Raw genomic sequence first — 15,581 nt, forward strand, 5'->3', positions numbered from 1 at the left:
CTCCCTCCCAGCTTTTTTTTCTTCTTCTTCGTGAGAGACGAGGAAGGAGGGAGTCTGGCTGAGGAGGAAAAAAAGGGAAGGAGGGAAAAATCATTATTAACTCATAAGCTGGTTAATGCTGTAGCACTCTCAACCTTCAGCTCGAATGAGAATTTCCGTCATTTACATATCAATTTAATTTCCTGTGTTTCCCCTCTCCTCTCTTTCTCCCCCTCCTTCATTAAAAGCAGCGTTTGCTTGCCACTGCAATCAGCCTGTACAACACATTTTCCTGGATGGTATGCACTCACACAAACACGCTTTCACAGCCTGCATGTGTGTACACTACACACTTTAAAAAAAAAAAAAAGAAAAAGAAAGGAAAGAAAAACACAGAAGGACACACACACACAAATAGGGATACTCTGACACAAGCAAATGCAGAGATACACACACCTACATTTATTTTCTGTCACCTTGTCACACAGGCATACACAGATGTGCAAGTAAACACACACACAGACACAGAGGGTGTGTGTGTAAGTGTGTGTGTGAGAGCTCAGGCAGGCAGAGCAGCTCCATGGCCTGCTGTAGCTCTGTCAGGATTAAACCAGTGATCAGAGAAATGAAAGGGGAGCTGTCATTCCACATAGGCCTCTGTGCACATCATCCTCAATAATTATACCCTCTCCTTCTTCCGCCTCGCTTCCTCCTCTCTTATAACCTCCTACCTGTGTGTGTGTGTGTGTGTGTGTGTGAGAGTGTGTGTGTGTTTGTCACAGAAGGCATGCTTGACTGACACCTAGCACAGCTTTTTGTGAAATGTGTGCCTTCTTGAATTACACCTGCTTTAAACCTTACCCCTTTTTTTTACTTTCCCTCTGTGGCATAAAACCACACCTGTGTGTTTTTGTATATGTGACGTTTGTTTACTTTACGTGTGCACGAGCCCGTACGAGCACGCGCGTGGAAGCGTTCCCTGTTAAATGGATGCAGATGTGGCTCGGTTTGTGTGAACCTGGAGGGGATGTATGCAGCTAACTGCTTCAATCTGGGGCTTTAAGCTTATGAATGTGATCAAATATTCAGTTCAAGCAAAGTGTTACGCTGAAAAACCCCCAAGTGTAAAGTGAGTTTACGGGATGTCAGTTTAAGTCAAAGCCATATGTGACCTTTGGTGTGAAAGTCAAGGAGTACCAGATCTGGGCTGTCATGGAATGATCCCTTTCATTTTTTACGACTCCTTTTCATGGCATTTCCATTTTCACTGGAATTACAGAGGATACACGAGGCTAAAGGCTGGACTCTACCCAGACACGTCTACGATGTGTGTTTTTTGCATGTCACATGGTCTCAAATTCATTTTTAATTTAAACCTTCAACAATATTTTCAGGAATTAACCTTCTTTTTTTCTATTTTCTGTCACTTCCTTAGTTTTTTTTTTTATATATATATATTTTTTAAATTAACTAATTTATTTATTTTTTATTTTGCTGGTACATTTTTTTGTGTGGTTATTTACATGAAGGAATTGGTACCAAACTAGGTATCAAATGAATTCTGTCTGAAGAACAGAGTCCCTATCCATGTAAAATCAAAGGGCACCATGTTTCGGTACCTAAACGCATCCTTGTGACTCTGAGGGAGTGGAATCGCCTTGGGACTGTAGGTTGTTTTCCATGCTGGACATAAACACAGCACGGCAAGTTTATCTATTGAGAACAAGATATGTAACATTGAAAAACTGTTACATTTTATAGTTAAATAAATTTATGTTAATTATCACATAAACACAGACAAAAGTACCTCAAATTGGAACTGTTGAGTACTGGTACTGATTGTCAGGTACCAGGCAACCGTACCATATTGTTTCATATGTGGTTTTGCATGTGTAGTTTATTCACTGGTTCATTTCTGGAGCCATTTTAACTTTCTTAAAATTAAAAACTTTTAAAATGTAAAAAAATGTAAAAATGTAAAAATAAATAAGTAACAATAGGCAAATGTGATTTAAAAGTTTGAGAAGTGTTTATAATTGTGTGTGATGTAAAGGTACATGGTTTTGTAATCTAGAATATTTTCAATTATTATTCTTTCAAAAGGTCAAAACTCCAACAACTTGAAGAGAAAAATGTCAATTTTTGTTTTGCAGACTGACCATAGACTGTATAAAACATGGAAGTAGTCTCGCAGATGTCACCCGTCTGTTTCTGAAACGGAAAATGAAGCACATTGGCTATAGTGGCCATATTGGTAGTGGCAAGGGCTTTGGTTACAGCCCATACAGCCACAGGGAGCCTGTCGGTCACATAACCCTCAGCTGTGCCTCTTATTGGGGGAGCTCGCGATCTTAATATCCTCTGAATGGCAGAGTTAGAAAAACATTCACCCCGAAATGGGTGGGTGCTGGTAGTAAAATTAGCGACTCAGACAGGAGACGTTTTTTGACCCAGGCTGTAAATAGGATAATTTCTGCTTTGAAAATGGCTTTTTTTTGCCTTGGTTTGTATGTGACTTCCGCTACTTCTGGAGCCAGCCTCAAGCGAACACTCGAGAAACAGCAGATTTTAGCACTTCAGCATTGTCTCAAATTCTCAGACTGGAGGTTGCTGCTTGTGACTGACATGTTTTTGACTTATGGTCTTCTTTCCGTTGCTAGGCGCTGCCCAAGTAGCTGCCTGTTGCAGCAGCTTTCTCTTCTTTGTCTGTTTCTTCTAATTTTTTTTTCATCTCTTTTCCTTCATCTTTGTATTTGGAGTGGATCATCACTTTGTATGGTTCATTGTTGGTCATGGACACCAAACTTTTTGTGGCTTCAGTGATATTTTTACTACTTTTCTCCTGTGTTTGTCTGGAGATCCTACATGTAACCATGGCTGCATTGTTTACATGTGGAATTAGCTGTTAGCAGCCTGTAGCATGTCAATGCTAACTAGTGTAGGGCTTGATGATTTCCCTCAAGCTGAGGAGGAGGAGGTGAGGACGACGTGCTGGTTCTCAGTGTGAGCTGGGAGGTGACGATGTGGACCTGTCCTTCCATCCATCGTTGTTGGGAACGTGGGATCTATCTGTGCTAACCCAGCGGCAGAGGGGGTGCCGGAGGGCAGAGTGGCATCGTGCTGTTCACGGACGTGGCTGACGGAGCTGGCATCGGACAGCGGCACCACATTGGAGGAACTTCGCCTGCTGTGAGCAGACAGGATCCAGGAGACAGAGACTGAACAGACTGCTGGGGAGGCTCAGTCCTGGACCCTGTGGAGGTGGAGACTGGCTGGGCTGGAGAGTGGTGGACGAGTGGTGGACGGGATGTTGTCATCTAATTTCTTAAGGACCTTTTTGCACTTTCTATACTCTTTCTTACTTTTGTTTTCTTAAATGCTGCTGTGACTCCTGAATTTCCCCTCGGGGATAAATAAAGTATTTAGGGTCTATTTAGGGTCACAGCAAAACCAGACCTGCCAACAACTCACGATCTGGTTGGGAGTCTCTCGTTTTTGAACTCCTTCTCCTGCTGTACTCCCAGCCAGTGGTGTGCTAAGATATTTAAAGGGCACAAGCAAAAAGAGAAAGAAAAAACATGCACATACTACATCTTCTCACCACTCAAGATCTCAATAAGACTCGCTTGTTTGCAAGGGCACTTTAGCACGCATTTGGCTCCCAAGAGAGCAGTTTTTCCTGTTTTAACCAGCCAAGGGGGCGTTTAGTGTGTTTTTTCTACACAAGAGGGCAGTTTATGTTTTGTGGCAGTGTGTTTTGCAAAAGATGAGGGCTCGACACACACATACTTGCCCCCTAGAGGGCACTTCAACATGTGTTGTAGCTCCCAAGAGGCTACTTTAGCATGTCTTTTGGCTCTAAAACAGTTGCATTTTGGCTTCTTAAGGGGCACTTTAACACGTTTGGACTTAAGCTCACATTTTGGCTTTAAAAAGGCCGCTTTAGCGTGTGTTTTGGCCACCAAGAGTGCATGTAAGTGTGCATTTTGGCTCTCTAAAGGGCACTTAACAAACATTTTGATTCCCATGACAGCACTTAAGCACATTTTGTAGCTCTTTAGAGGAGCTTATGACTTTCTGAGGTCTCCATGTAATTTATTTTTTTTAATTTTTGCCTTTGAATACCTGAAGTCACTAAAACTCTGTCAGTTTAGTCTTGTGTTAGACCTTACTCTAACCAGACTTAGAGTCCCGTATGATCCAGAGCACTCCAACCCCTACTTCTGTCCCTTCATCTGACTTTTATAAAACCAAAACGTGTCCTCTGGAGCGAGTAATGAACACACTAATACCTTGGTGTTGCTTGCTGTTTGTCCCCTTTTGGAGCTAATGACTTTGTACTGTAAGACTACTTCCTATCCAGGGTTTTGTGTAACAGTGACTTGTTATTATAGCTCAGCACTTGAGCGTGTAATAAATGTAAATCTCAGTGTCTGTAACTGGGTCCCCCGAAGCTCATTATTTGTGACAAGTGTGTGAGACGGTGTTTGTTTTCCGCTGTGTTGCAGATGAGTAATGAGATCATTCGTCTGTGCTTCCAAAGCATCTCTCTGGACAAGATCTTCATCGGCTACATGCTATCCAGCAGGAACGGCGGAGAATGCCCTGGAAGGTAAATCACTTCTCTGGGTTATAGATTTTTCCACTAGTAAGAAAGACGTCCTTGATATAGACTCCATGCTCTGAGGTCCTTTAAAAGTCTGAAAATGTTTTCACTAAAGTCAGAATAAGAAGTCCATTTTGAACAAATGCAGCTTTCAAATGTCTTAAATTTCCATGATTCAGTGCATACTTCCTTTTATCTAATTTTATTGTTACACAATGCAAAATTAAACCAGTAATTTTAGGCAGAAAATAAACCTTATCAAAGCCAAAACCTCATCTTTGTTATAAATATCAGTCTAATGAACAGCTCTTAATACAGAAACAGTGGGGCAGAGATATAATGTTTACATCTGTTTGTGAAATATCCTCAAATAAGTGAACAATAATCTCCATGAAACTTTAGTTTTCTTTTTATTAAGTTAGAAAAAATCTTTTTATATTTACTTTACTGTGGCTCCTGTTCGCAGAGGCAGACATAATGCATGGGTATGTTTGTCTGCGGCAGATTTTGGGGACAGAAAGAGCGAAATGTAGTTTCAATGAGTCTGTATGCTGGTCTTGAGTCTACTGTAACACACTTTATGTTGGAGTGAGTCAGTCCCTGTTCTCTCATCTGCGGCTGGTTCAGAACGCCTGCTGGACGATATTAGGCCAGTATAGAAAAAAAGAGAGCTCATCCTCCTAGTACTGGCTTCACGTCACTGGCTGCCTGTGACTTTTAGAGTTGGTTCTAAAACTCTTATGTTTGTTTTTAAATGTTAAAATGGTCTTGCCCTGTCTTACTTCTCTGAGCTTCTTCACCCCTACTCGCCCTCTTGGTCCCTCAGGTCGGCTGACCAGCTGCTCCTGCAGGTACCGATGTTTGGGAAGAAGCTCAGAGGGGACAGGGCCTTCTCTAATGTTGCTCCCCAATTGTAGTACGATCTTTCCCCGCACATTAGAGAGGCCCTTTCACTGTCCATTTTTAAAAACCCTCTTAAACCCATTTTTATTCTGTGGCTTCTAACCTTTGCTAGAGTTAGTTTCTTTGCCTTATTTGCTTTTATCAGAATCAGAATTGAGACATATAAGAAAACAAACATGGGGAAACACAGAAATGGGATGAACCTTGGAGCTGCCAGCTACCCAGCACCCCTTTGCAATAGAAAAGATGAAAAAACAACATTGGGAGAAGAGAGGGGAAAAAATGTCAATTCCAGACTGTTCCCAACAGGGAGTGTAGTTCGAGATCAAGAAAAAAATACCTCAGTATCTAAACACATGATAGCAACAAACATAAAGTTGAAGACTTGCACAAATGTCACTGCTGAGCCACAGAGGGGCACGCATGCAGCCTTACACGCGCCTCAACCCCCTGCAGCTGAACTGTAACGGAGCCAACGAAGACCTTGAGTCTGAGGTTATGAGTGTAACACGTAACTTCATGTGTATCTATGTGTAAGCCTATGGACTTCATCTCCGCCCAGACTCAACAATGTCTGCCGTCTGATGGTGACAAGGCCACAGTTATTGCCGTGGAGATGACCTCAAAGAGTTCTGCTCCAGAGACAAGTTCACAGGAGAAAGATGGAGGATGGGAGGGGGTAGAGCATCTGTCTGCATACCATCCAGGAGAGTAGAGTGCTCATCAGCCTACCAAGGCCAACGAGGAGGAGCCGAAAGAGAGAAATGAATTGTTTGGGTCAGGCAGACACACTGAAAGTTTTTCCTCTGCCTTAAAGTCCAAACTGGTCAACTATGTGGTGATCCAAATGACCTAATTTGATGGCCCATCACAGCCAAGCCGAGCTGACAACTCCTCCTGTTTGTCCTGTGAAGAGGTCCAGGAATCTGATTCTGCCTGCGATTAACTTTGCATATCACTTGAGTCTGAGTGTTGACAGCCCTGCACAATCCATGAGGTGCTGCTTGTTGATTGCCAGAAGTGTTGTCTGCACCTTCTGAAGTTTGCGATAAATCAGGAAACAGCAGAAAGCAACTTGCTTTTAATTGTTTTTTGTATGTTTTCTTTTCTGTGTCTGTTTCTTTACTTATCTTTTTTTATTCCTATCTACCTGTACAGCACTTTGTTTACAGCTGTGGTTGTTGTTAAAAGTTCTTTATAAATAAAGTTGCTGGGGTGTGGTAGGTCAGGTAGACGAGGTAGAAGAGAGGGGAGGTTTCTTGTTTTTACAGAAGAAGAAGAGAGGGCATGATTTTGTTATTTTGCAGGAAAAAAAATGGTATTGAGAGTATTTTCACACACATGCATCACAAGAGTGTAAATCATCAGATTTTGGTACAAAAAGATCAGGAGGAAATAAAGAGAAACTAGGACAGACAACGACTGAAAGGAGAGTAAACATGGTGTAGAGTTTCGGTGCTCGACAGGTAAAGGTGGGGAATGTTTCTATGGCAACGTTTATTGGTTGTTAAGGTCATTGTTTATTGTTTATGGTACAGTCTAACAAACGTCAGTGTTTCTCTGAGTTTTCTTTCCTCTCTGACAGTCAGAGGTGGATTGCTGCTTCATTGTTGAAGGCTAACTCTGTCAAACAGAACATGAGCTATCAGAGGCTGATGAGGCTGTCATGGAGCTTTCTGCCTGTTGTTTCTCCACACTGTAAAATGTAAGAATTTGAACTTAATTCAGAAAACGATTGCACCATAAAAAAGGTAAGAAAATGTGATAGTCTTATGGTTTCAAGTTAAGTTTACTTGGTATCTACTTGTTAAGTTTACTTTACAGCTAATTGAGACTGAACAACTAAAATAACTAAATCTGAACTACTCAAGTAACTGTGAGAGAGGAGGGACCACAGTGGATAGGAGAACACTGAGCTGTTGTTCTGTTAGAGGCACAGGCTGTCTGTGCTCCACATGTCACAGACTGGCTGTCTCTGCTCAAAACACTGTTCTAGTTGTGATCATTTAAAGTTAAACATTAACAGAATTTTTATTCCTCTAACTGGATGCATCAAAGCTTGGCAAGCTTACTTCTTGCAAACTTGCAGATTTTAATATCAAGAGGCACAAGCATCAAAGCACAAACAGAAGTCAGTTTGCTGAGGGTGATCAAAAATAAAACTAAACATCCTGCTTTTTAGATTATGATTAAAAAATAAATAAAATATGATCCAGTAAATAATAATTGTTTTAAAAAGATCTGAGAAATCATTATCAGAGTCCTGGTGAGGATTTTGACTGTTTCCAGCTTTGCAGCATCTTTTGTTCTTTGTGATGACTTTAATATTCATGTTGACTCCCTCAAAACCAGATCCTCTCTTTCTTGTTATTTTGTACTATTTCAGTACTTTCAGTAAATGTGTTGATTCACAATTGTTTGATTTGCTGTTTTGCTTTTGTGTTCTCTAAAAATATGAAATCATTCATTTCATTCATCAGACCAGCTCGCTATCAGAGCAGCTTCACAGACACACAAGCTCCCATCTTTGTTATAACCTCTTTCTCCTTTTTACTGATCGCTCTAAGAAATGAAATAGTGATTTTGTTCAAATTATGTAACTTTGTTGTGTTAGAATTACTAAAAAAAATTCAGTTTTTATGGAAAAATTAACAGAGTTTCATTTGTAAACAGACTGGAAATTTCAAGGCTACAAAACACTGTTAATTACAAAAAAAAAAAACATAACCAACTTCCCTAAATCCAAAGATCCTCTACCATGAGACACTACACTTTTCATTTCACATCATCCCCTTACATAAATCTGACTCAAAATAAAGAAAGATTAACCTAAAACTCCCATAATTTTTATTTTATTTTTCACCTTAACCAAACCACAAAAAACTGATCTTTTACATTCTAAGAAAGTGGTTTTACCATCTTTTTTTTGTTGGGAAGGCTGGCTGGATACAAGACCCTGCCATCATTGAGACATGGCATAATTTGTAAATTTGTTGAATCCAGTTTATCTCAAACTTTTTTCAGGTACCTTTAAAATATCAATACTTGGACAGTATTTAAGATGGAGTGCTGATAGCTGGTCCATGCTGTTGAGCACAGACAACCTGTGCTCCATCACTCAATGCACAGCAGCATCTCATATCCACTGTTTCCTCCTCACTTACGGTTAAAATACATAATGAACTTATTCAACTTTGTGATTCAAACATAACAAATGAGATATTTATTGGTACAGTTATGTGGCGCTGTAGTTTGAAGCACAACAACAAGCAAACGTAACAGCCGGCTAAATGTAGCGCTAATAGCAGCCTGATGCTATGACGTTTCTGTAGGCTAAATGTAGCACCAATAGCAGCCTGGCGCTACGAGTTATCTGTAGGCAAACGTCTCAACAAGCAAACTGTCACTTCACACAGGTTAGGTAGCCATCAATATGTAGCAACAGCACAGTGCTCTAAGACGTGTGTAATGTGTAACGTTAGTGAATCCTGGTCATGTCCTGCCAGTCATCTACCAATCAGAGCTAACGTAACCTCACTCTTCATTTATTGATAGACTCAAGTTTGAACAGACCACTGCAGAATAACTGCTGACTGTGGGTTGGGTTCAACATTAGCACAAACAGCTTAGCCCCTGTGTTAGCCTTTAGCTCGTGCTCTATCTCTCTACTGTTTCTCTTTCTTCTGCTCTTCTGTTCATTTTTCTGTCTGACAGTTGGGCTCCAGTGTCCACTATCACTACAAAATTAATCACAGAAATTGTTTTCAGCAGAGAAAAACACAGATCTCTCTTCTCACTGCTAAACTTTGTCAGCTAGCGTGGTGTTGTCATAGAGACCAAGACATGCCATAAGTCAATCCAGTCTTGCTCGACATAATCAGGAATCTAAGAAGTTTAAAGTGTGGGTTACAATTAGGCTGATATCTAGAAGGGAAACTTTTGTAAGATCACTTAGAAACTCCTCACAGCCCCTTTAAGTTAACAATGTAGAGTCAGTAAATCCAGCATGTTCTTGTGTTAATGTAATGCTATAATTTCACGTAGCTTTAAAGTCAGACAGTTCAGATTAACTTCATATGTGTTGTTTACATTAAGGGCGCTGTCACAATGGCAAACTGTGCGGTGCTAAACCATGATTTGCCCCCCCCCCCCCCGCAGCGCTGTCCCCCAGCTGGAGAGAACGGTCAGCGGTCACAATACCTCTATATGAACCAGACTTTAGCGGGTATCACACACGCGCACAGCCCGCCTACGTCATAGTGAAGCATCTGTTTACATAAAGCATGATCTCATCAGAGTCAGCACAATGAGACACAGAGAGCACTGCTACAAATTTATAGATTTTGGAACCTATGGTAAGTTGTTTTCGCCCGACACAGCCCTCTAACATCCCGCTTGGTTTAAAATTATTGTCGAGAGATGTGCTTGCGGTGATTATACGTCATGGATTACACACGCCTTCCACATGCTTGTGCTCATGCATGAAGTAAACTATGCCAAAGCCCACCTCTCCCAAGTGTGCCAAAGCAGAGAAGTGAATCGTGCTCAATGTATAACGGCACGGTTGCGGTCACACTGGCCATTCCAAACGTGCTTTAGGGCTGAAGTGTTTGTCATTTCTGATCATAATTTCAACACATCTCATTTATTAACATATAAAATGTTAAAGATGCTTAAAGGTACATGGTCCATGCCATAGGGCACAGACAGCAAGTCCATGCCATGTGTAGCACAGAAAGCCCGTGCCCTTGGCAGGTTAACATCTTAACGTACAGCACGGTGTAATATCCACTTGACTCCCTCCTCACTCACGGTTTGAAATGGGTCAATTCAATAGGCTGTAAAGTAAATTTACAAGTAGACATAAAGTAAACTCAACTTAACTCTATTAGTTACATTAACTAAAGACCAAGTACTACAATAAATGTTAAATTACATTCAACTCAGTTTTATAATGTTTTAATGAACCAATTAATTGATTTGAATGTACACAAATAAAAAAAGGTTTATTGTAGTTAAGGCAACACAATACAATTTAGTTCGATGAACATAGATTTAGTTGTGATCTCATAGGAAACTTGAGTAAAATCTACTATGTGTTTTTGAGTAACAACAAATGTTATGAATTTAAAATAACTTTAAGAAAACATTTGCATTAAGATCAAATAAATTATCTAGATCTAGGTAAAGATATTGCGTGCAACTTCTAATAATAAAATTGGGTTAATTCAACAAAACGTTTTTTTTCAGTGTAGCAGTGCTCTCTGTGTCTCATTGTGCTGACTCATGAGATCGCGCTTCATGTACATAGATGCTTCACGACGTCTTAGGCAAGCCATGGGTGATACCTGCTAAAATCTGTTTATATTGGAGTAGTGTGACCGCTGGCTGTACTCTCCAGTGGGGGAAGAGCGCTGCGTAAATACAGCACAGTTTGGATGGCCAGTGTGACTGCACCTTAATAGTGTTTGTGTCTGATGTAAACAACACAGTTACACTGAAAAAAATGTTTTGTTGAATTTACCCAATTTTATTAATTTTAGCAGTTGCACGCAATATCTTTATCTAGATCTAGATAATTTATTCTATCTTAATGTACATGTTATATTGAAGTTATTTCAAATTAAAAACGTTTGTTGTTGTAACTCAAATACACATAGTAGATTTTACTCAAATTTTCTAAGAGTTCACAACTTAACCCATGTTCATCGAACTAAATTGTATTGTGTTGCCTTGACTGCAATAACTCTTTTGCAATAAACCGTGAGTGAGGAGGGAGTGCAGTGGATATAAGACCCCGCTGTACATTAAGATGTTAACCTGCCAAGGGCACAAGCTTTCTGTGCTTCACATTGCATGGACTGTGTACTTTTTAGCATGTTTAATGTTTTATATGTTAATAAATAAGATGTGTTGATGGGCTAAAACTATGATCAGAAATGACAAACTGGGTTTTGTCTTCAGTTATATTTAAATTCCTTAGGGAGTACTTTTTTGGATTCCTCACTGTCGTGGAGCACAGACGGCCAGGCAGCCAGGACAAGCAGCCTATGCTGTGGAGCACAGACAGCTAGCCAGCCAGCCAGCCAATCAGCTAGCGCAGTGAATCACAGACAGGCAGCTGGTCCATGCCATGGAGCACAGACACACTGTCCCCACGTGTTATCTTAATGTGCATCAGGGTCTCATATCCACAGTGTTCCCTCCTCACCCATGGTTTTTCCTTTTGGGTTTTGCAGATTATTGAGTTGAAACAACTTAAAATTTTAAGTTGGATTAATGCAAAATATTGATTTGAGAAGAATTAAATTATTTGATTTATTTGACTTATTAAGTTGTGTTAAATGAACTTGTTAATTTAATTTCAAAGAACTCAATTCATTTAGGTGTGACCAATTGAAGCAATTACTTTAAGTTGGTCCAACTACTTCTTTTATTAGTTGTAGCAACACAGAATTTCAAGTTGATATGATCCACAAAAATACATTGGAATCCTTAACTAAAAAAAATATTGAGCTGGATTGATTTAAAAAATTACATCACTTCAACTGATTGACAAGCTGTGTCCCAATTCAGGGGCTGCAGCCTACGGAGGCTGTAGCCTTCGGAGGACCCGGCCTTTATAGCCTGCGAAGACCGCAAAGGCCGAACTGAATTGAGACGGTCTGGTCTACGAAGCATTTCCCGTTTGTCACCCTCGACGTCACACAGCACCGCCCTCACCTGTCAGGCTTACATTACTTTTAAACACACGTAAACCAAAACCTCACATTTAAACAGGATGATTTTTACTATCTTTTAATTACTTTACGTTGTTATTATTATTATTATCATTATTATTATCATCATTTTTATCATTATATCATTTGTATTATTATTATCCCTATTGATAGAGTATAGATCTACCATTTACATGAGAGTAAGGCAACAACGTACATTTTCAACATTTGATCAAGTGCTGGGGGGATGATAAATAAATAAGTATAAAATAAAAGCTGCTGAAATGATTTAATGTCTTTTGTGAATTTCCTGTAAAAAATACATAAATAAATAAATAAAAACTCCAAGTAAGTTTTTTTCCCAAGAGAATTTACATTTATGGACATATTTTTATAAAATAATGAGAAGATTCATAAAGAACTGTTTTTCCACTGTATATTACTTGAAAAGAGCCCAAACAACACATTTTCACACAGAAAAACAAAATATTCTTTCACGTTTTAGAAACACAATCACATAGTTGTTGCCAGAAATCCTTCATATCTGTATAAATCAGGACTCCTTTTGGAGTTCGGCCGTGTCCATCATGTTCGGCATTCATACGCAATGAATCTTGGGATATGTGAGGCTATGAAGGATTCACCAAACCCGTCCTTCGCGGCCCCCGAAACGGAGGACAGATTCGTCGGCCGCATTTGGAGGAGCCTCCGTATTGGGACAGCCTCCGACGCACCGCTGTGACGTAATCGGTCTTCAAATCCAGCCTCCGTAGGCTGCAGCCCCTGAATTGGGACACAGCTACAGACTTCTTTTACAATGTTATCCTCTGGCTCCGCTCTCTGATGAATAAGGCCTATTGCACATTACTGCCACCTCCTGCTCTGGAGAGGTGTTGCAGATGGGATTCCTACCTAAACCAATTAGGTTGAGTTAACATAAAGTGATCTTGTTGTTTTAACAATTTTGCACATCATGCAGAAACAACATGTTTTAATCATGTTTAACCACTGAACATGAAATAATCTAGTAGAAGCTACATGTTTTATTTATGCTGATTGAACAAACACCAATGTTCCTTTTTTTGAGTGTATGTGGAAACAGTTGAAATAACATTGAGTAAAACCAACGTTTCATTTTATTAGAGTGTATAACTGATTTTTACCCAGTTACATGAGACACAGCCCTGTTCTCTCATTGTTGAGTGTGGCACTTTCCAACGCGTGTAAAACTCAAGCACGAATGCTGAGGAGAGGATTAGATAGGGCATAAATGAAGTAAGGGTAAAGGTTCAACTTGTCAGGGTAGAATAATGAAAGCACAGCTTGGAGCAGAGGCCACTGTCAGGTCGTTGTGTTGTTTTTAGAGTGTGACTTAGAGTGTCAGTCAAGGCTCTCTTGTTATTCGGCTCTTTAATGTGCATTAACAAGAATATGAAGAGGTGCTAAAGACAAAATAGGTGTGATTGCACTCTTGTTTTGTAGTTACAGCTTTAAATGTGTCACCCCTGTGTCAAATTGCTAAGTAGCAGATACCACAGCACTTCCTTTGCTACTGATGCTATGAATAATAATGACACATTCCTCTCACTAAATGATAGCATAATGAAGTCATTATAAGACAAAAGATGTGAGCGCTGGGTTACTTCAAAGGGAGATTGAATACACTGCTGACAGCAGATCACTGCAAACATCTGCTTTTCCTTTCAGTTAGTTACCCCTCGCTGTCTCTGTATGAGTTTGTTTTTACCAGCTCAACACAAACTATCTGAAATTCTATAGTGAAGATGAGGAACACAAGCGTGATGCCAAAAAACAGCATTTTACAGCAGAGTGGAACAAGTTCAGCCAGAGCTGTGCCTCCAGTTATTTGTTTCCTTCAGTTGTCAGTTAATCAGTGGGTCAGTGGTTTCCTGAACTGCAGATTTTCACTTCATTACTATGATCAGTCTGAGAGAGTCTGGAGGGATCCCAGTGTTTTCACTGGCTGCCACACACACACACACATACACACACACATTCCAGACTCACCAATACCCCTTCAGGCCTCTTGCTGTCTGCACGGGCAATCGACCTCGTCCAACCAATTAAAGACAGCGCTTAGTTCCTGATCGATGACTGGGATGGGGCAGGATGAGGACAGCAGGAGAGGATCGGAGCTGTTCAGAGAAGATCCACTTCATGACCTGATGAGACTTTTTATTTGCCTCTCCTATCTAAAGCTGCTCAGCCTGGGATCACAGTAAAAGTGCCACAAGCATCAATAGTCTTTCCTCGTGGAATTCATTTAAATACGCAGCCTGTTTCAACTCCTGAATCATCATTTACAGCAGTCAGTATTCAGCGAGCTGCTTGTTAAATATAGTGAGCTAAGCCACATGTTACTCTTTATTAAATTAGGCTTTACCACACCAAAGCTCTCCAGAGTAATGTCGTAAGCTGAGCTGCAGCAACACAGCAGACACAGTAATATCAAAACTATTTTAGCTTACACTGAATTAGCTAAAGTCAAAGTCGATTCTAGTAATGAATTTATATTTGTAGCACTTTGCACTGAAATGATCAACCCTATTTACTTTTATTTCAAGCAAATTAACACCAATAACTAAAGAAGACCTTAAAGTAGTCAGAGTATCCTGGGATTACAAAAATATGCACAGTTGCACAAACAGGAATCGACCAATCAGAGTCAGCCGCATCAGATATGTAATGCAGTGTACCCTTGCTAATAATTCTAACGAAGAAGAAAAACAAGACACAGTAAACAAAGAGCAACGATGAAAGACATCCAGCATTTTGTCCTCTTTCTGATTGTCATGTGGCTCTTTGTTACTAAGAACAATCCAGCTTTGTTTCAGAGAAGTCTGTGTGCCTCCAGGAGAAATACAGCAACAGGAAGTGATGATTCTTTCCACCAATCACTGGACTGCAGTGTTTCTAGCTCCACCTTCTGGGGTTGATTCAGTATGTCTGGCACCCCAAAAGAAGGCTCCCAAAAAGTGGGACGGTGCGGGTTGGTAATTTGGGGACCTGTTCTGGTTTTAGCCAAAGGAAATGCCACAAAATGTGTGCTGTATTGAGACGAACCAATCTGAACTGATTGGTGGAAACAGGGCTTAAGTATGTACTCATTTCTTTCTCTAAAGAGGTTTTAAAATAGATCCTTCTGAGTAAACTGGATTGATTTTCCTGAGTAAATACAGTGGCTATGGTTACATGCAGTCCTGAATATTAGCAATTACTCGGTTTTGCAAGTCCATGTAAACACCAATAACCATTTTTAAAAAACAGAATATTCTCATATTCCTGTTTTTAAAACCTAAAAATCCCCCCTGGGTTCCTCCTTTTCTAACCTGAATATTTGATCATGTATACGC

This window comes from Halichoeres trimaculatus, unplaced genomic scaffold, assembly GCF_033239565.1.
Source record: "Halichoeres trimaculatus isolate MK-OKI-2021-1 unplaced genomic scaffold, fHalTri1.1 fHalTri1_scaffold_22, whole genome shotgun sequence".
In the NCBI taxonomy this organism is placed as follows: domain Eukaryota; kingdom Metazoa; phylum Chordata; class Actinopteri; order Labriformes; family Labridae; genus Halichoeres; species Halichoeres trimaculatus.